The sequence below is a fragment of the Zootoca vivipara genome, chromosome 9 (assembly GCF_963506605.1).
Source record: "Zootoca vivipara chromosome 9, rZooViv1.1, whole genome shotgun sequence".
Lineage (NCBI taxonomy): Eukaryota > Metazoa > Chordata > Lepidosauria > Squamata > Lacertidae > Zootoca > Zootoca vivipara.
In genome coordinates, this window is record NC_083284.1 from 61,807,347 (window position 1) to 61,822,323 (window position 14,977).

The 14,977-nt window shown below is 43.5% G+C and overlaps 2 protein-coding genes across 5 annotated transcripts in view; one reads left to right on the forward strand and one right to left on the reverse strand.

Annotated features, from left to right (window-relative positions):
* The window catches only part of SGCB (sarcoglycan beta), a 28,212-nt gene extending 25,170 nt beyond the window's left edge, over nucleotides 1-3,042 (reverse strand). The window contains exon 1 of the mRNA XM_060278901.1: nucleotides 2,966-3,042. The gene's annotated coding sequence lies outside the window, so the exon portion shown is untranslated. The remainder of the gene's footprint in view (nucleotides 1-2,965) is intronic.
* The window catches only part of RBM47 (RNA binding motif protein 47), a 78,917-nt gene continuing 66,204 nt past the window's right edge, over nucleotides 2,265-14,977 (forward strand). The window contains exon 1 of one of the 4 annotated variants that reach the window (XM_035111932.2): nucleotides 2,265-2,686. The gene's annotated coding sequence lies outside the window, so the exon portion shown is untranslated. The other 3 variants (XM_035111939.2, XM_060278898.1, XM_035111938.2) reach the window with 3 other exon arrangements.

Consider the following 14,977-nt stretch of genomic DNA (forward strand, 5'->3'; position numbering starts at 1 on the left):
GGACTTGGACAGTTACTGTAAGTCCAGTCAAAGGCGACTATGGGGTTGCAGCGCTCATATTGCTTTCAGACCGAGGGGGCCGGCGTTTGTCCACAAACAGCTTTCCGGGTCATGTGGCCAGCATGACTAAACTGCTTCTGGTGCAACAGAACACCGTGATGGAAACCAGAGCTCACGGAAATGTCTACGTTCCCGCCACAGCGGTACCTATTTATCTACTTGCACTGGCGTGCTTTCGAACTGCTAGGTTGGCAGGAGCTGGGAAAGAGCAACGGGAGCTCACCCTGTCATGGGAATTCGAACCGTCACCCTTCTGATCAGCAAGCCCAAGAGGCTCAGTGGTTTAGACCACAGTGCCACCTGTGCATAAAGTGAGCTTGTTAACAATCCTGGAAATTGGGGATGCCAACTCGAATAAACTAAAATATTCAACCCCTGTTAAAATTTTTATAGGGGAGCTGAAGACTCCCCTATAGTTGGCTCCCAGGCTGGCAGCAGTTCCCATTGAACTATCGGTGGCCATATTTCAAACAGTGAAAATCTAGACAGAAAAGTTGTTGAGCTTGCTTCGGCAAAATCGCAAGAAAATAAAATAAAATTGCTGTTACGTCTGGATTTTTTCGGACATTTTACCACAAGGACTAGACTATTTACGTAACTACTCTACCTGCTTCATACATCCTGAGTGCAGACATTTAAAGCACATTCATCGCACCCACCAATACACACACACACACACACACACACACACACACAGGGAATCATAGTTCAGGGGTGCTGGGAATTATAGCTCTGGCCAGGGATCAAATACAGTTCCCAATATTCTTTGGGGTAGGTGGGTGGGATTTCAGATGGCTATACAGTAACAAAAGATCTTCCGGATTGAGATTCTACCGGTACACATCATTTGCTAACCCTTTCACTGCCTGCTAGAGGAGTAGAATCTCCATCTAGAACAAAGGGGTGGTAGCAGTGATTTTTTTCCTGGGGGTATGCAGGGTTTTGCATACCCTAAACATTTGGTGGATCTTTGTACTTTTGTCCATTTACTGTATTTATTTCCCCTGATTTGAACTACAGTATAAAATGGTGGTTTTCTTGAATCAAAATGTGAGCACCCCTAAACTTTTTTTAAAATAGAAAAAAAGCACTGGGTGGTAGGAATACTGAGATAATCATTCCTTTGCAAAACAAACAAACAAACAAACACACAAACAAACAAACAAACAAGAATTGGTGGATGTTATGTGCTAGCAACTCTTTACTGTCTTGTGTAGTTTTACCCTTACGTTGAATAACCTATATGCCTTTGCTACAATCTGAGGTCAAACCTGCATTTTCCAGAACATGAAAAGTGGCATGAAATTGTTGCAGTCAAGGTAGCCATATTTCGAAAAGCAGGATGCCCTGAAAGTTGTCGAGCTTCTTTTAGGAAGACCCCCAAAGTTGTTGAGCTTTTTAAAGGAGCAACGCCTTTTGGAAATCCCCCCCCATGTCAATTCCACCTTTGAAGTCCCAATGATGTCTGGGAAATCCGGACGTATGGCAGTCCTAGTAAAGACATCCTCGCCCCCTCTCTGGTGCGTACAGGAAATAAAAAATGCAATGAGAAACAAAGCGAGGGGAGCAATGACCACTGTATTTTAAGCAGCTAAGGCATACATAGACCAAGATTTTTCCCCAATTGCCCGAATTGGTCATGGATGATGGGAACTGTGGTCCAAAATATCTGGAGTGCACCAGGTTGGGGAAACCTCTCATGGAAGCAAGGTCATGTGGAAAAGATCCTCAGAATGTGCCCTTAGTATTCTGGTGTGTTCTTCTATGGTCCATGTTTTATTTCATCTATTTATTTATTTATTTATTTATTTATTTATTTATTATTAAGGGAAACACCCAGAGTTTTTTTTTAGACACCCCCCAAAGTTGTGGAGCTTTCTTTAGTACAAAGGTTTTCGAGTTATGCAGCTTTTCATCTTCTTTTGGCCTTTTTGTCACAATTGCTGCTTTCCCAAGATGCTTGCCCTATTTCGAGGAAATCGTCCGGGACACCGTTTTTGGAGGTGTGTCCTGGAAAATAGGGACACCCGGCAGCCCTAGTGCACGGTTATCTACCTTGCTGAAACAGCAAGGACGATAAACTGGCCTTCAGGCAGCTAGCCAAACAGGATAAAATTTCAGTTCAGATTTATGGGAAGTTGTTGTTAGTCGGGGGGGGGGGGGATCTGGTTTGGTGAGTTTGAAGGCTGGGAGTAGACAAGAGACAACCTCACTACTGTTAAGAAAGGGAACTGTCGGGGCGGGGAAGGCCTGAGACCGACATTTCCCACAGCTTCAGCAAAAGAGGCAGAAGACTTAAGTTCTGGAAGCGGAATAGCTTAACTTTAAGGCTTTATGCCCAGTCAGGAATTTGGTCTAACCGATTAGCGCTCCTTTTCGCCTTTCTGGAATGCGTCTTTCAGGCCCCTGAGAAGGGAGGGTATTTTTTCTTTTCTTTTTGGGTTGGCTCATTGCAACTTTTTCGCCTTTCCAGTCTCCAGAAAATTGCCAAAGGAGGAGGCGACTGGTATCTCAACACTTCTCGTCTGAACAGGCCAACACACCAGCAAATGCAAAAAGATGCATTAGCTTGCGGTCCAGATTTTCCAGATTCCTGCAAATGCTACTAAGCTGACTTTCCGTCCAGGTAGGCACACTTCTTGGTGCTGTTGTGTGCACTTTGGGGCTCCTGTCTGCTCCTCAAACTACGCTTTCCATTCTTTTATTTTTAAGTTTCCACTTTTGCATTCTTTTCCATTCTTCTGCAGCAGTTCTTTGAGACTTCCAGGACAGCCTTCCCTGACAGCTCTTTGGGCATCTTGCTTAGCTACATACAGTATAGTACCGTACCTTAATTCCTTCCCTTTATTTCCCATGTTCCCTTAAGTTTAATATTATCAGCTGCTGGTCACAAGGTATCGCCTACCTGGAATTTGTATCCAAGATCAAATTTCTGCAAGGTATTCCCTCCTCGTCTGCTTGTCAGCTTGATTTCTTATTTTCGATGCCATACTTGCAAGCTCTGCATGTTCCATTAGTATTCTTCTTAAGCTATGTTATTGGGATGGTAAGCTTCTTTTTCTTTTTTCTTTCTTGGGGTGTGTGTGTGTGTGTGAGAGAGAGAGAGAGAGAGAGAGAGAGAAGGTGGTGTTCTTTCTTTTTTTTTAAGATCAGAATCGGCTGACCTGCTCAACTCAAGCTTTAAGAATTCCTAAGTGAATAAACCCATCATTGTGCCCTCATCATGAATAAAGGGTTCAAAAGGTAAAAACCAGGACACCCCCAAAATGGTTGAGGTTTTTATTTTTTTGGAAACCACCAAAATTGTCGCGCTTCTGTTAGATAAACACCAAAGTTGCTGAGATTGTTTTAACAAAAACGCCCAAAGTCTGGACGAGTGGCAACCCTAAATTAGAGCTGAATGACAATGTATCTATAGCATTGTATTATAAGAAGAAAAACACACCCACCCCAAACTGTTGAGATTTTTAAATATATTTTTTAGGAAAACTCTCTTTTTTAGGAAAACTCTGATTGGCTTGCCTGAGATTCAGGACAAAGCGCTGCAAATCCCCCCCCCCCCCATCAATTGCACCTTTGAAATCTGTATGGCAGCACAAACAAACAAATAAACAAATCCCTTTAGATCAGTACTAAACCCCGATATTAAATCAACAGTGAAAATAAAGTAATGCTTGGTGTGTTAACAAGATAATGAATATCCTTTCTCAGGGTTAACAAAATACTTAACAGCTTGTTTCATAGAACAAAATAGCCTTGAAGCTTATTATTATCTGAGATCCTAACCCCAGCTTGGCTGCGACTATGCCCCATTGAATTCATCAGGACTGCATGTGAGTAAATGTGGTTATTAGTACTGCACTGTGATTTAAAAGGGGGGGGGTGGATTTTTAAAATATTTTTTACTACCAGGCTTGCTCTGACCGATCCATTTGGTTAGAAGTGACTTTGGCTGCAATCCTGCACAGCATTAGATTGTACTTATTATGCAAGCTTATTACCAAGTAAATATTTATATGATGGTCCTATAAAATCCCAAGGTCTCCAGTATGACCAGGGTCTGGGCTATCCTTATATAGATTAATTGTATCGTTTATTTCCAGTTTCCTGAATTAAAATCCTAACATCTCAAAACATGCCCTTAATTCTACCCCATCTGTTAATTGAGGTCATCTAAGTAGTGTTTCTGTACAGAAATGTTGGCTCTAGGAATGTTTTGGATCTCATAGCAGAGTTCTCGGTGAGCTTTCCTGCCTTTCCCCCTTTCAAGTTATCTTGGACAGTTGCATGGCATGTGCCCTTTTTGTTTTTTCTTTTAAAGAAAAGACATTGAGCTTACTTGATTTCAGGGGGGAAAGAAAACTATTTGGTCTGTTGCAACAAGTATGTAGCAAGTCGTTCTGCTGTTATGAGTCCTGTGATTTCCCGAGTTTTTGCAACCTTCTTTTCCCTCCGTATGCAAGTGTGGGGATACAGGTGCCAGGTTTGCAAGGGTGAAAAGATCATGCGCCGTTTAAGCAGAAACTTAAAAACTGAATACTGTGCAGCTTACACTGTGGGAGAGGAAAACAAGATAAGAGCAAAAACATGCTGTTTCTTATACTCCCACCCCCCCTTTTCCTGGGAGAGCTTTGTGGGCAAAATGAAAACGCTGTCTAAATATAAACAGAGAAGGAAATGTTCCTGTGTGTTTGTAATTCCCCCCCCCCCACACACTTGTATTTTCTATACAAGTTAACACAGAGGTGGTAGCAGCCTAATCTACCGTTATTGTGTGATTTCAACCCATTGATTTCAACCCACTGCAGTTTTTACTTGTGACGAAAACATTACAAAAGTAATGCATTCATCTCGATTTTGACAGGGTTGACTAGGGCCGATTGGATTCTGGTTAAGTGTCCGTTTGTGAAAGCTTCTGCGTGCAATTGTTTCACCCTCTCAATATGACTTTGGGACTGTCTGTCTTGTGAACCAAAGAGGCTTCAGATTGAACCCATTTTGTGGAGCATATGTTGGGGCATATGCCTGGTGAACTTCTTTACAAGAAGTTCTGCGGGCGTCTCTGACCTTCTGGTGTGAGGCCAGGTCCTTGGAAAGCAGCCCACTTGCCCCAAAAGCCACGTCATGTGTTTGAAAAATGGCATGCAGAACGAGATGCCTCGATTCCTGTGTCCTGTGCAAAGAGGACAGTGTGTCCTTTAGGGTTTTCTAAATTGTGTTTCACAAAGCGCTGCTGCAAAAACAGCTACTGCTTCTCCTCTGAAAACTATTTTTGCTTAAAAACCAATTTTTAATGGTGTGACTGTGACCTCTCTCCCCCAATATCTAATAGATAAAAATCTGATGGAAGATACACTTGTTTTATGCATCTGGGCTTCTTGCAATGTTGTATTCTTGCATATGGTTTTTCCATACTCTGGCAAGTTGTAAAGACAATACCTGTGACCCCCTCTTTCCAGGCAATGATTTCAACAGCAGATTCACCTAAGAGTTTGTTCTGCCATGATCTGAGCAATTGTAGGAAGCCACGTTGTCGCTGTTAAGGTATATTCATATGAGATTATTTTATTGGCTTTGGGTATTTTGGGTATTTTGGTATTTTATTGGCTTTGGCGTTTCTGTGCGCTGCTCTGGTTTGCCAGAAGCGGCTTTGTCATGCTGGCCACATGACCTGGAAGCTGTACGCCGGCTCCCTCGGCCAATAATGCGAGGTGAGCGGCGCAACCCCAGAGTCGGTCACCATCATCATCATACCATATAATATATAATCATATCACACATCCTTCATAAAAATAAAACTGAGAAGTAATAAAACTATCAGTAAAGTGGAAGCTGTTTAATCTGATAGATTGGGTTGGTCAGGGTTGGTTGAAAGATAAATCATTGGCTGATTCTCAGTCAATGATCAAAGATTGCTGGCACTTTTACTAACAATTTGCTAAGCAAGGCCTTTCTTATTTTCTTCTGTAAGAGGGGAGATCCAGGATCACTTAATACATGTGAATTACGCCTTAAAACAATTTAGAGATCCTGTGGATTTTATTTTGAGTTTTGTTTTGGTAAAATCAAAATACATTGGTGGATCATGGAATACTAGAAAATAACTAGATCCTACAAGACTGAAATCACCCCACCTGTAATGATTAGCTATTATTCTGCAAGCATTTTATCAGTCTCGTTTTGTATTTTAAACAGCTTTATTTGTAAACCTAATTAGTAATGGACTTGCAACGATCTATGGCTGGTCTATTAAACAGAACTCTTGTTCATCCAGACTTCCAAAGAGCCAAATAATCTGTGTGTCTCCTTCTCCTACCCATCATCCCTTACTTCACTCCTGTGGTCAGAAAAGGTTGTACATCTTTCATTTTACCTTTGATCTGGCTGGCTGGGTAGCATGTTCTGCTGGAATTGTCCTGCCTCTGCTGGAGGCAGGAGAAAACCGATAAATTCCTCCCGGCTGCCCTGTTCTCGAGCTACACTACAACCATCAGATAACAAGCCCCTTAAATCTCTCCCCTTTCTGTTGTAATTGCAAGCCGGAGGTAGGCGGGTCTAGATCCTATTTACCAAACCCGGCAGCATTCCAGCAGAAGCTCACCTTGCCAAATCAGCTCCAAGTTCTAAGTTATGATGTAAAGAACTAACATTCCTTTAGAAACCGTAGAGGTGCATGGAGCTAAAATGGAATGTTAGTGCTCTTCAACATGCACAAGCAATGCTGCTTTAAGCTTGCTTGTAAAAGGTAAAAGGTAAAGGACTTGGACAATTAAGTCCAGTCAAAGACGACTATGGGATTGCAGCGCTCATCCCGCTTTCAGGCTGAGGGAGCCGGCGTTTGTCTCAGACAGCTTCCTGGGTCATGTGGTCAGCAGGACTTCTGGTGCAACGGAACAGCATGATGGAAGCCAGAGCTCACGGAAGCGCCATTTACCTTCCCACTGCAGCAGTACCTATTTATCTACTTGCACTGGCATGCTTTTGAACTGCTAAGTTGGCAGGAGCTGGGACAAAGCAACGGGAGCTCACCCTATTGCAGGGATTCGAACCACCAACCTTCTGATCAGCAAGCCCAAGAGGCTCAGTGGTTTAGACCACAGCGCCACCCATTTGCTTGTATTACTTTGAGCCAATAGAGGATCCTGCAAAGCAGTTGGGGATAGCAGAGTCTGTATAAACCAGGTCTTGTTCCATTTCACCAGGTTTTGTGCAATCTGCGTGAGCGAGACACTGGGCACCTTTGTAAAAAGTACGGTAATCTGACACACTGACTGCAAAATATAATTTGCAATCTAATTTAAAACGACGACAACAGCACCATGGAGGAAGTGAAAACTAGGAGGGAAACTTCCATTCCCATCAGAGAAGAAGGATTGTGCAAGCAGGGTGAAAGAACGCACTTGGTTTTCTCTTTCGTGGCCTCTAAATGAACTGCCCAGGGCGCATAATGCAAAGAACAAACCTGGAGGGTGGGAAAATGCAAAGTGAATCCCAAAGCACATCGAGATGCCATGCCTTCTTTCAGAACAGGGCTTTCTGACTCCTTTACTGCTCCAAGCTGGGTAGGAGCCACTGCCCTCCAAGTTCAGTCAACCCTCCTACTAGCTTGTCTTTTTGTTGTTTAGTTGTTTAGTCGTGTCCGACTCTTCATGACCCCATGGACCAGAGCACGCCAGGCACTCCTGTCTTCCACTGCCTCCCGCAGTTTGGTCAGACTCATGTTGGTAGCTTCGAGAACAATGTCCAACCATCTTGTCCTCTGTCGTCCCCTTCTCCTATTGCCCTCCATCTTTCCCAACATCAGGGTCTTTTCCAGGGCGTCTTATCTTCTCATGAGGTGGCCAAAGTATTGGAGCCTCAGCTTCAGGATCTGTCCTTCTAGTGAGCACTCAGGGCTCATTTCCTTCAGAATGGATAGGTTTGATCTTCTTGCAGTTCATGGGACTTTTTACTTACAGCCAATTGTCTTTTTACTTACAGCCAATCCAGAACTGGCACAACCTGCTAGCTACTCCCTCCTTAGTGTTGCCCTGTAGACTTCGTCTTTGGTGATCACTCATAGCTTAGTAAGATTATCTTCCAAGAACACAGTTTTAACAGTGAGTCCGTAAGTGACTGTGAAGGTCAATTCTGGATCCACACATCCTTCCACAGTGGGGACATAGGTTTCCAGGCGGGAGTTGATCACGGTGAGGGTTTGCCAAAGGTGCCTTCTTCTTAGCACGTCTCTCCCTTTTGTCCTGAGTTCGAGCATCTTTAAAGCCCATGACACCTTTGATAAAGGCTGTTCTCCAATTGGAGCACTCGCAGGCCGGTGTTTCCCAGTTGTCTGTGTTTATGCTACTTTTTAAAGATTTGCCTTGAGAGAGTCTTTAAACCTCTTTTGTTGACCACCAGCATTACACTTTCCATTTTTAAGTTCGGAATAGAGTAGTTGCTTTGGAAGATGATCATGATGATCTGCACAACATGACCAGTCCAATGAAGTTCATGTTGAGGAATCATTGCTTTGACACTGGATATCTTTGCTTCTTCCGGTACACTGATATTAGTTCACCTGTCTTCCCAAGTGATGTGTAAAAATTTTCAGAGACACCGTTGATTGAAGTAGTACTCATCAGGGAAGAAGATGGGGACAAAACTAGAATTAGCTGGCTCCTTCCTATCATCAGCTCTTGGCTCCACATACTGTTGGGCTCCCTGGCTTCTGTCCCACCAGCGCAAATCGGCATCAGCCACCACTGCCACCCCACCCATTTCTTTTCAGATGGACATATCTGAGACTATCCTCCATTGCAAGGGTTTGGACCTTTAAGGTCCTTGTGACCCCTTCTGACTGTATGATTCTGTGATTCCTCCCACTTTCAAACAATCTCCTTCTACCCTCTCACAGGTCACAGGTCTGTTCTCTGGTAGAGTAAGTAAGGTCTGAGTTCAGATTAGGACTCACTTAGAACAGCTTCTAGAGCCTTGCATGGTAGAAACCTTTGCTCCGAGTGAGTATGGAGCATGAAAATAACCCTATCAGCACTTACCTGGAATTAAGACCAATTGGTCCCATAGGGTTTACTTCTTAGCAGACATGTTTGGGATTGTCCCATAAAGGGATGCTTACTGCTGTACAATAAAATATCCCCTTCTCAAAAAACTCTGAACTGGTTGCAAGGCCAATACTTACTTGCTTACTTACTTACTTAATATACTGGCCAATACCCAGGGGTCTCAGGGCGGTTTACAGAATAAAATCAAGGTATAAAACCACAAAATACATAATAAAAACAAAAACAACAACCCAATAGCCCCCCCCCAAAAAAAACATTTTAAAAGGGCATAGGATGTTGATCGGATCAACCAAAGGTCTGGTTAAAACGGAATGTTTTGTGCCTAAAGGTGTATAATGAAGGTGCCAGGCAAACTTCCCTGGGGAGAAGTTTATTGTGTTGCCACCCTCCAGACCTCTCGTGGAGAGGGTACATGAAGGAGAGCCTCAGAAGATGATCTCAGGGTCCATGTAGGTTCATATGGAAAGAGGCAGTCCTTGAGGTATTGTGGTCTTAAGCCATTTAAGGCTTTATAGGTCAAAAACAGCACTTTGAATTGGGCCAGGAAACTAGTTGGTAGCCCGTGCAGTTGGACCGGGATCCGTGTAATATGCTCAAACCGTCTTGCTCCGGTGAGCAACCTGGACACTGAATTCTGCAGCAGCTGAAGTTTCCGAACTATCTTCAGAGGCAGCCCTACATATAACGCATTGCAGTAATCTAACCTTGAGGTTACTTTTACATGAGCTGCGGAATATGCATTTAGAGCTTAATGGCAGATGCCCATTTCTTGCGGAAGGGGCTTCTTGCCGGGTGGGGGCAGAGCCACTGTTGTGCTAGCTCCCTTGCAAGTAGTTTTGGCATAGCTTCCCAGGAGGGGAAGATGGCGGGGAAGTTGGCATGGTGCAAACACATTGCAGAGCCAATCTGGTGCTCCTGCCGGCGCTTTTTCACCATGCCGACCTCCCTGCTCCCAGTCAGCTGCACTGATTCACCTGCAAGCTAGCGGAGCGCCTCCCCCTCATCCATGTAAGAAGCCACTTCTGATTCCTGGGATATATTGAAATATATTGTTGATCCTACTCCTTCTTCTGTAGGTGTTGGTGCTTCTTCTACTTAGCTGCAATATTTTAGTACGTTTGCTATTGTAACTTGGGGGCCACTTGCCACTGTAGCTTCTCACTCACAAAACTTGCAGTTGGTTACCTGGTGACCTTTCTGCCACAAACTGCTTTCATGGTCTACTCTGCTGTGATTGCAAAGGGCTGAGAAATTAAATGGTTCAATACGGGTAACAATATATTTTTAAAAAGCTTTCCCCCCCCGAATAATTATGGTTGCAATGGTTGGAGTGACAGCTGGTCAGATGCCAAGGCTTGTCTGCTTCCCTGATTTTCAGTCTGCTTTAAAAGACAGTTGAAGCATATTGCATACATTTCTAAGGTATTTTCCCATGTAAACTCCCACCATTATTCTTTGGCAAATAATAGGAGGTTTAAATGCTTTCAAAATGGAGAATAGGTTCCGTTTTCCTCCTGCTTAGTCAATGCAGCCGATGAGCCATTTGAGTCATGCCTGTACGCATTTGAATAGTCTCTCCACGAAACCACATTTTTATTTTTTATTTTTAATTTCCTTTTGCTCTTAACTTATTTCCGACTTTTTACAATGTTATTGTTTGGTTTTATGCGCTTCTGTTGTTGTAAACTGCTATATTTTAATGGTACTGCAGTATGTAAATATTTTTTTTATAAATTAAAAAATGGCTAAAGCTTGGAAGGGCTTTGCTTTCTGCCATTGCAGAGAATCTGAAGTTTTCCTGCACACAGTACAGTGGTACCTCGGTTTATGAACACAATTGGTTCTGGAAGTCTGTTCATAAACTGAAGCGTTCATAAACTGAAGCGAACTTTCCCATTGAAAGTAATGGAAAGTGGATTAATCTGTTCCAGATGGTCCACAGAGTACTTAAACTGAAGCGAACTTTCCCATTGAAAGTAATGGAAAGTGGATTAATCCGTTCCAGATGGGTCCGCGGCGTTCGTAAACCGAAAATTCGTAAAATTCGTAAACCGAGGTGTTCATAAACCGAGGTTCCACTGTATTACTTAATTTGTATCTAGCTCCAACTTCCATAGGAGAGTGGATAATTTGTTTCCAAAAATGTTTTGAAATGCAACCATTTCTGAACTTCTCTCTGAAGGCTGAACAATTTGACGGAAGCAAAGCCAAACCAGTTCAAAGAGCTGAACAGTTAATGCCCATGTCACCACTTTTTGCTTTCAGAAACAGAAGCAAAAATTGTTTCCCACTTATATACTGGTTCCCATCCAAGAGAACCATCAGGTCTGCAGCTGCTGAGCTGTACCAATAATGTACCAATAATGTACCTGGACTGCCCACTGGCCTGAAGATACTCTTTATTGTGCATTCGTCTTGATTGACTTTCAAGGAGATGGTTGGCTATTTAGTTCAGATTTAAACAGCGGGTGGCGCTGTGGTCTAAACCACAGAGCCTAGGGCTTGCCAATCAGAAGATTGGCAGTTTGAATCCCTGCGACGGGGTGAGCGCCCGTTGCTCGGTCCCAGCTCCTGCCCACCTAGCAGTTCAAAAGCACGTCAAAGTGCAAGTAGATAAATAGGTACTGCTTGCACAAGACTTCCAACCAACTATAACCATGAATTTGTGACTGAACCCCATCCGAAAACTGAGACAGGCCAGAAGTGCCCACTTTGTCCTGCTTTGACCTCACTGCTCCGATGGCAACATAAGAGAGGAAGAATAAACAGAATCGAATAGAATCGTTGAATTGGAAGGGAGCGCAGGGGTCATCTAGTCCAAACCCCTGCGATGCAGGAAACTTTCCCCGAATGCAGGTATCGAACTCACAACCCTGAGATGAAGAGTCTCATGCTCTACTGACTGAGCTATCCCTGATGGAATGTGGTGGCATAGTTTTGCCTTTGGACTCATTCACAATTTAAGCAACTAAAAATATTCCAACATAATTGCCAACAAACCTAAGGTAAGACCTTATTCTCCATAAGGCTTTTGCAGTACAAAACAGAAACCCCCATAGCTAGTCAAGGACTACTTTGAACTGAAGTATGCTTTTTCCTGAAGGGGACCTCTTGTTTATGCTATTGCTTGGGGTGCTGGGAACATAGCTGCCAAGTTATCCCTTTTTTAAAGGGATTTTCCCTTATGCTGAATAGGCTTCCTCGCGAGAAAAGGGAAAACTTGGCAGCTATGGCTGGGAACGAGACGGTGGGCCTTTGCTCTGAACAGGAACAGAAGCAATTTTAAAAATAATAAGCCAAACACTTGATTTAGTGACTGCCTTGGCAGGGGAATGATTGTGTCAGAATAGATAGTACTCAAAGCTGCCCTTAACTCTGTAAGATTTGCATGCTTTCTTGGTACGAATAAGACTAACAAACAGGGAAGGGGGATTGGAATTAAATTCAGCATAACAACCCCCCCCACCAGGTTAAAAATAATAATTATCCATATAATAAGAATCTTAAAAAATATTCACCGAACAGGAAGCATATCATATTCTCTGCCTCCTGCAGCAGCAAAATTGCAAGTTTGGACTTTGGAGCCTTAGGAAACTTTGTTTTGCCTCATTAACTGTGTGACTTTGGAGTTTGCTCTTACCCTGCAGAGGAACATATGGGTATTTGTCTGGGTCTTAACAGTGAGTACACTCGCTGCTATTTACACTAGTATTAGAGCTCATGGTGGCTTATGTCAAGGTGCAGAATAATATAGATTTTGAAAGGGCCACGTTGTATTTGGACACGAGAATGGGTGGAGGAAGAAGGCAGGAGAAACCTTCCTGTATACTGAAATTTTTGGTGTTCAAAAAGAAAGAAAGTAAAAGTTTGCCTCCTCCAAAACATGAGTAAAATCCACAACATAACATTGAAAGCCTATTCCGTGTGCATTCCTTCTCCTCAAAGAATCAAGGGAACTGTAGTTTGTGCTGAGCAGGATCCTAGGATTCTTTGGGGTAAACCTTGACTGCAAAAGTGATACAAATGTGTTTTAAAGCAAGCATCTTCAACCTTCTAAGACACAGGACCCACTTTTAACCGAAATATACAATTGAGATCTGTTTCTTAACCTTAAACCCTGCATTTGGCCACCTCATGAGAAGAGAAGACTCCCTGGAAAAGATCCTGATGTTGGGAAAGATTGAGGGCACTAGGAGAAGGGGACGACAGAGGAGGAGATGGTTGGACAGAATTCTCGAAGCTACAAACATGAGTTTGACCAAGCTGCGGGAGGCAGTGGAAGACAGGAGTGCCTGGCGTGCTCTGGTCCATGGGGTCATGAAGAGTCGGACATAACTACACAACTAAACAACAACAACCCTGCATTTGCACAGTGGCAGAGTTCCTGCTGTCACCCAGCTTGGATCATGCCGCAACCCACTAGTAGCTTCTCCTGACCCACCAGTTTGTTATGAGAGAAACTGCTCCCTTTCCCTTATGGGGTATTCTGGAGCCCGTACAGAGTCCTTAAGTAGGTTCCATATCAGTAGGAGAAATTAATAGAGGCCAACCAGAGTATATTGAGAAGCAAAGCGACTAGTACAGTAAGCCTGATCTTTATTGAAGGAACTGTTGCATCAGAGTCCCCACTCACCACATGCAGCAGGGAGGAGAGAACCCTGAACAATGGTGTGCAAGCCCTTATATAGACTTTTGAAATTGCCTGCCCTGTAGCCCAAGGCCAACCCCCAAAACATCATACATACATCACAGAAGGAGTTGGCCTATAGCAGAGGAGGCAGTTTACAGCAGAAATCCTGTTTGCCAGCATGTCTGATAATGGTCACTGATTGCTTTACCTGGGCAGCCTGGCCATTCTTTTGTGATGGTTAATAGGTTAGTTCCTGAAACCAGGTGATAGGCTCACCCTATTCATACACAAATACACCCTTAAGACAGGATTTGCAAGCAAAAAGACAATAGGAAGACTTTCCCCATTTGCCTCCCTTACTGCAGAGGAATATCTGAGGTCATTGGGAGAGTCAAAATGGCTTCAGGATTGCTCTCCCATACTATTTCAGACACATGGTTCATATATTTAGATCTGTGTGCATTTAGGAATATTCCATATTTGAGACCTTAAAGTTCTTATAACAAGTTGAAGACCAGCGCTTTAAAGGTGGTGCGCATGCGACCTTGATCCGTTCATAAGCATTTTGAGGGATGTGAAATGGCAGCTGAGAACAGTCCCTGCATGCAAAAAGAGCACACAGGGATGCAAACTGGGATGTGAAGCTGCGGTGAATGTGAGCATTCACTGCAGTTTCGCATGCAAGCTGCATCCCTCAATGCTTACGGATGGATCAAGGTAGGTCAGTAGGTTGGCAGGTCGGCTTGCAAGCAAAGGGAGTCAGCTCTAAAAATCCTGACTTATGCAAATCAAGTGTTTGAGAAGCAAGGAAACAACATGTCTTAAAGTGTATGTGTGTGTGTATATAGGGGCTTAGAAAAGCAGAATGCTTCGTGCCCATACTCCTGGACATACCGAGAAGGATAAACTGAATTCGAGAGTTACAGGAATGTGGAAGGGAAGGAAAAACATGAGAAACAAAAATGCTGGAAGCAATGTAGGAACTGCAATTTTTTTTAAAAAATAAAAATATGCAGGTTGTGAAAGCTGGGGGTGCTGATAACTATTGGCCTCAGAGCAGCTGGCATGAAGAGGGGAATTCGCTATTTTCTTTCCTCCTTTGATCGCGAGGAAATCCCTCCCCCCCCCAAAAAAAAAGCTCGTTTGTGCATTGGGAGGAAATGCTGCCTTGGCACCAAAAGAAGGGCCAAGGCTTAGGGGCAAAACACATCCGGTTCAATACTCT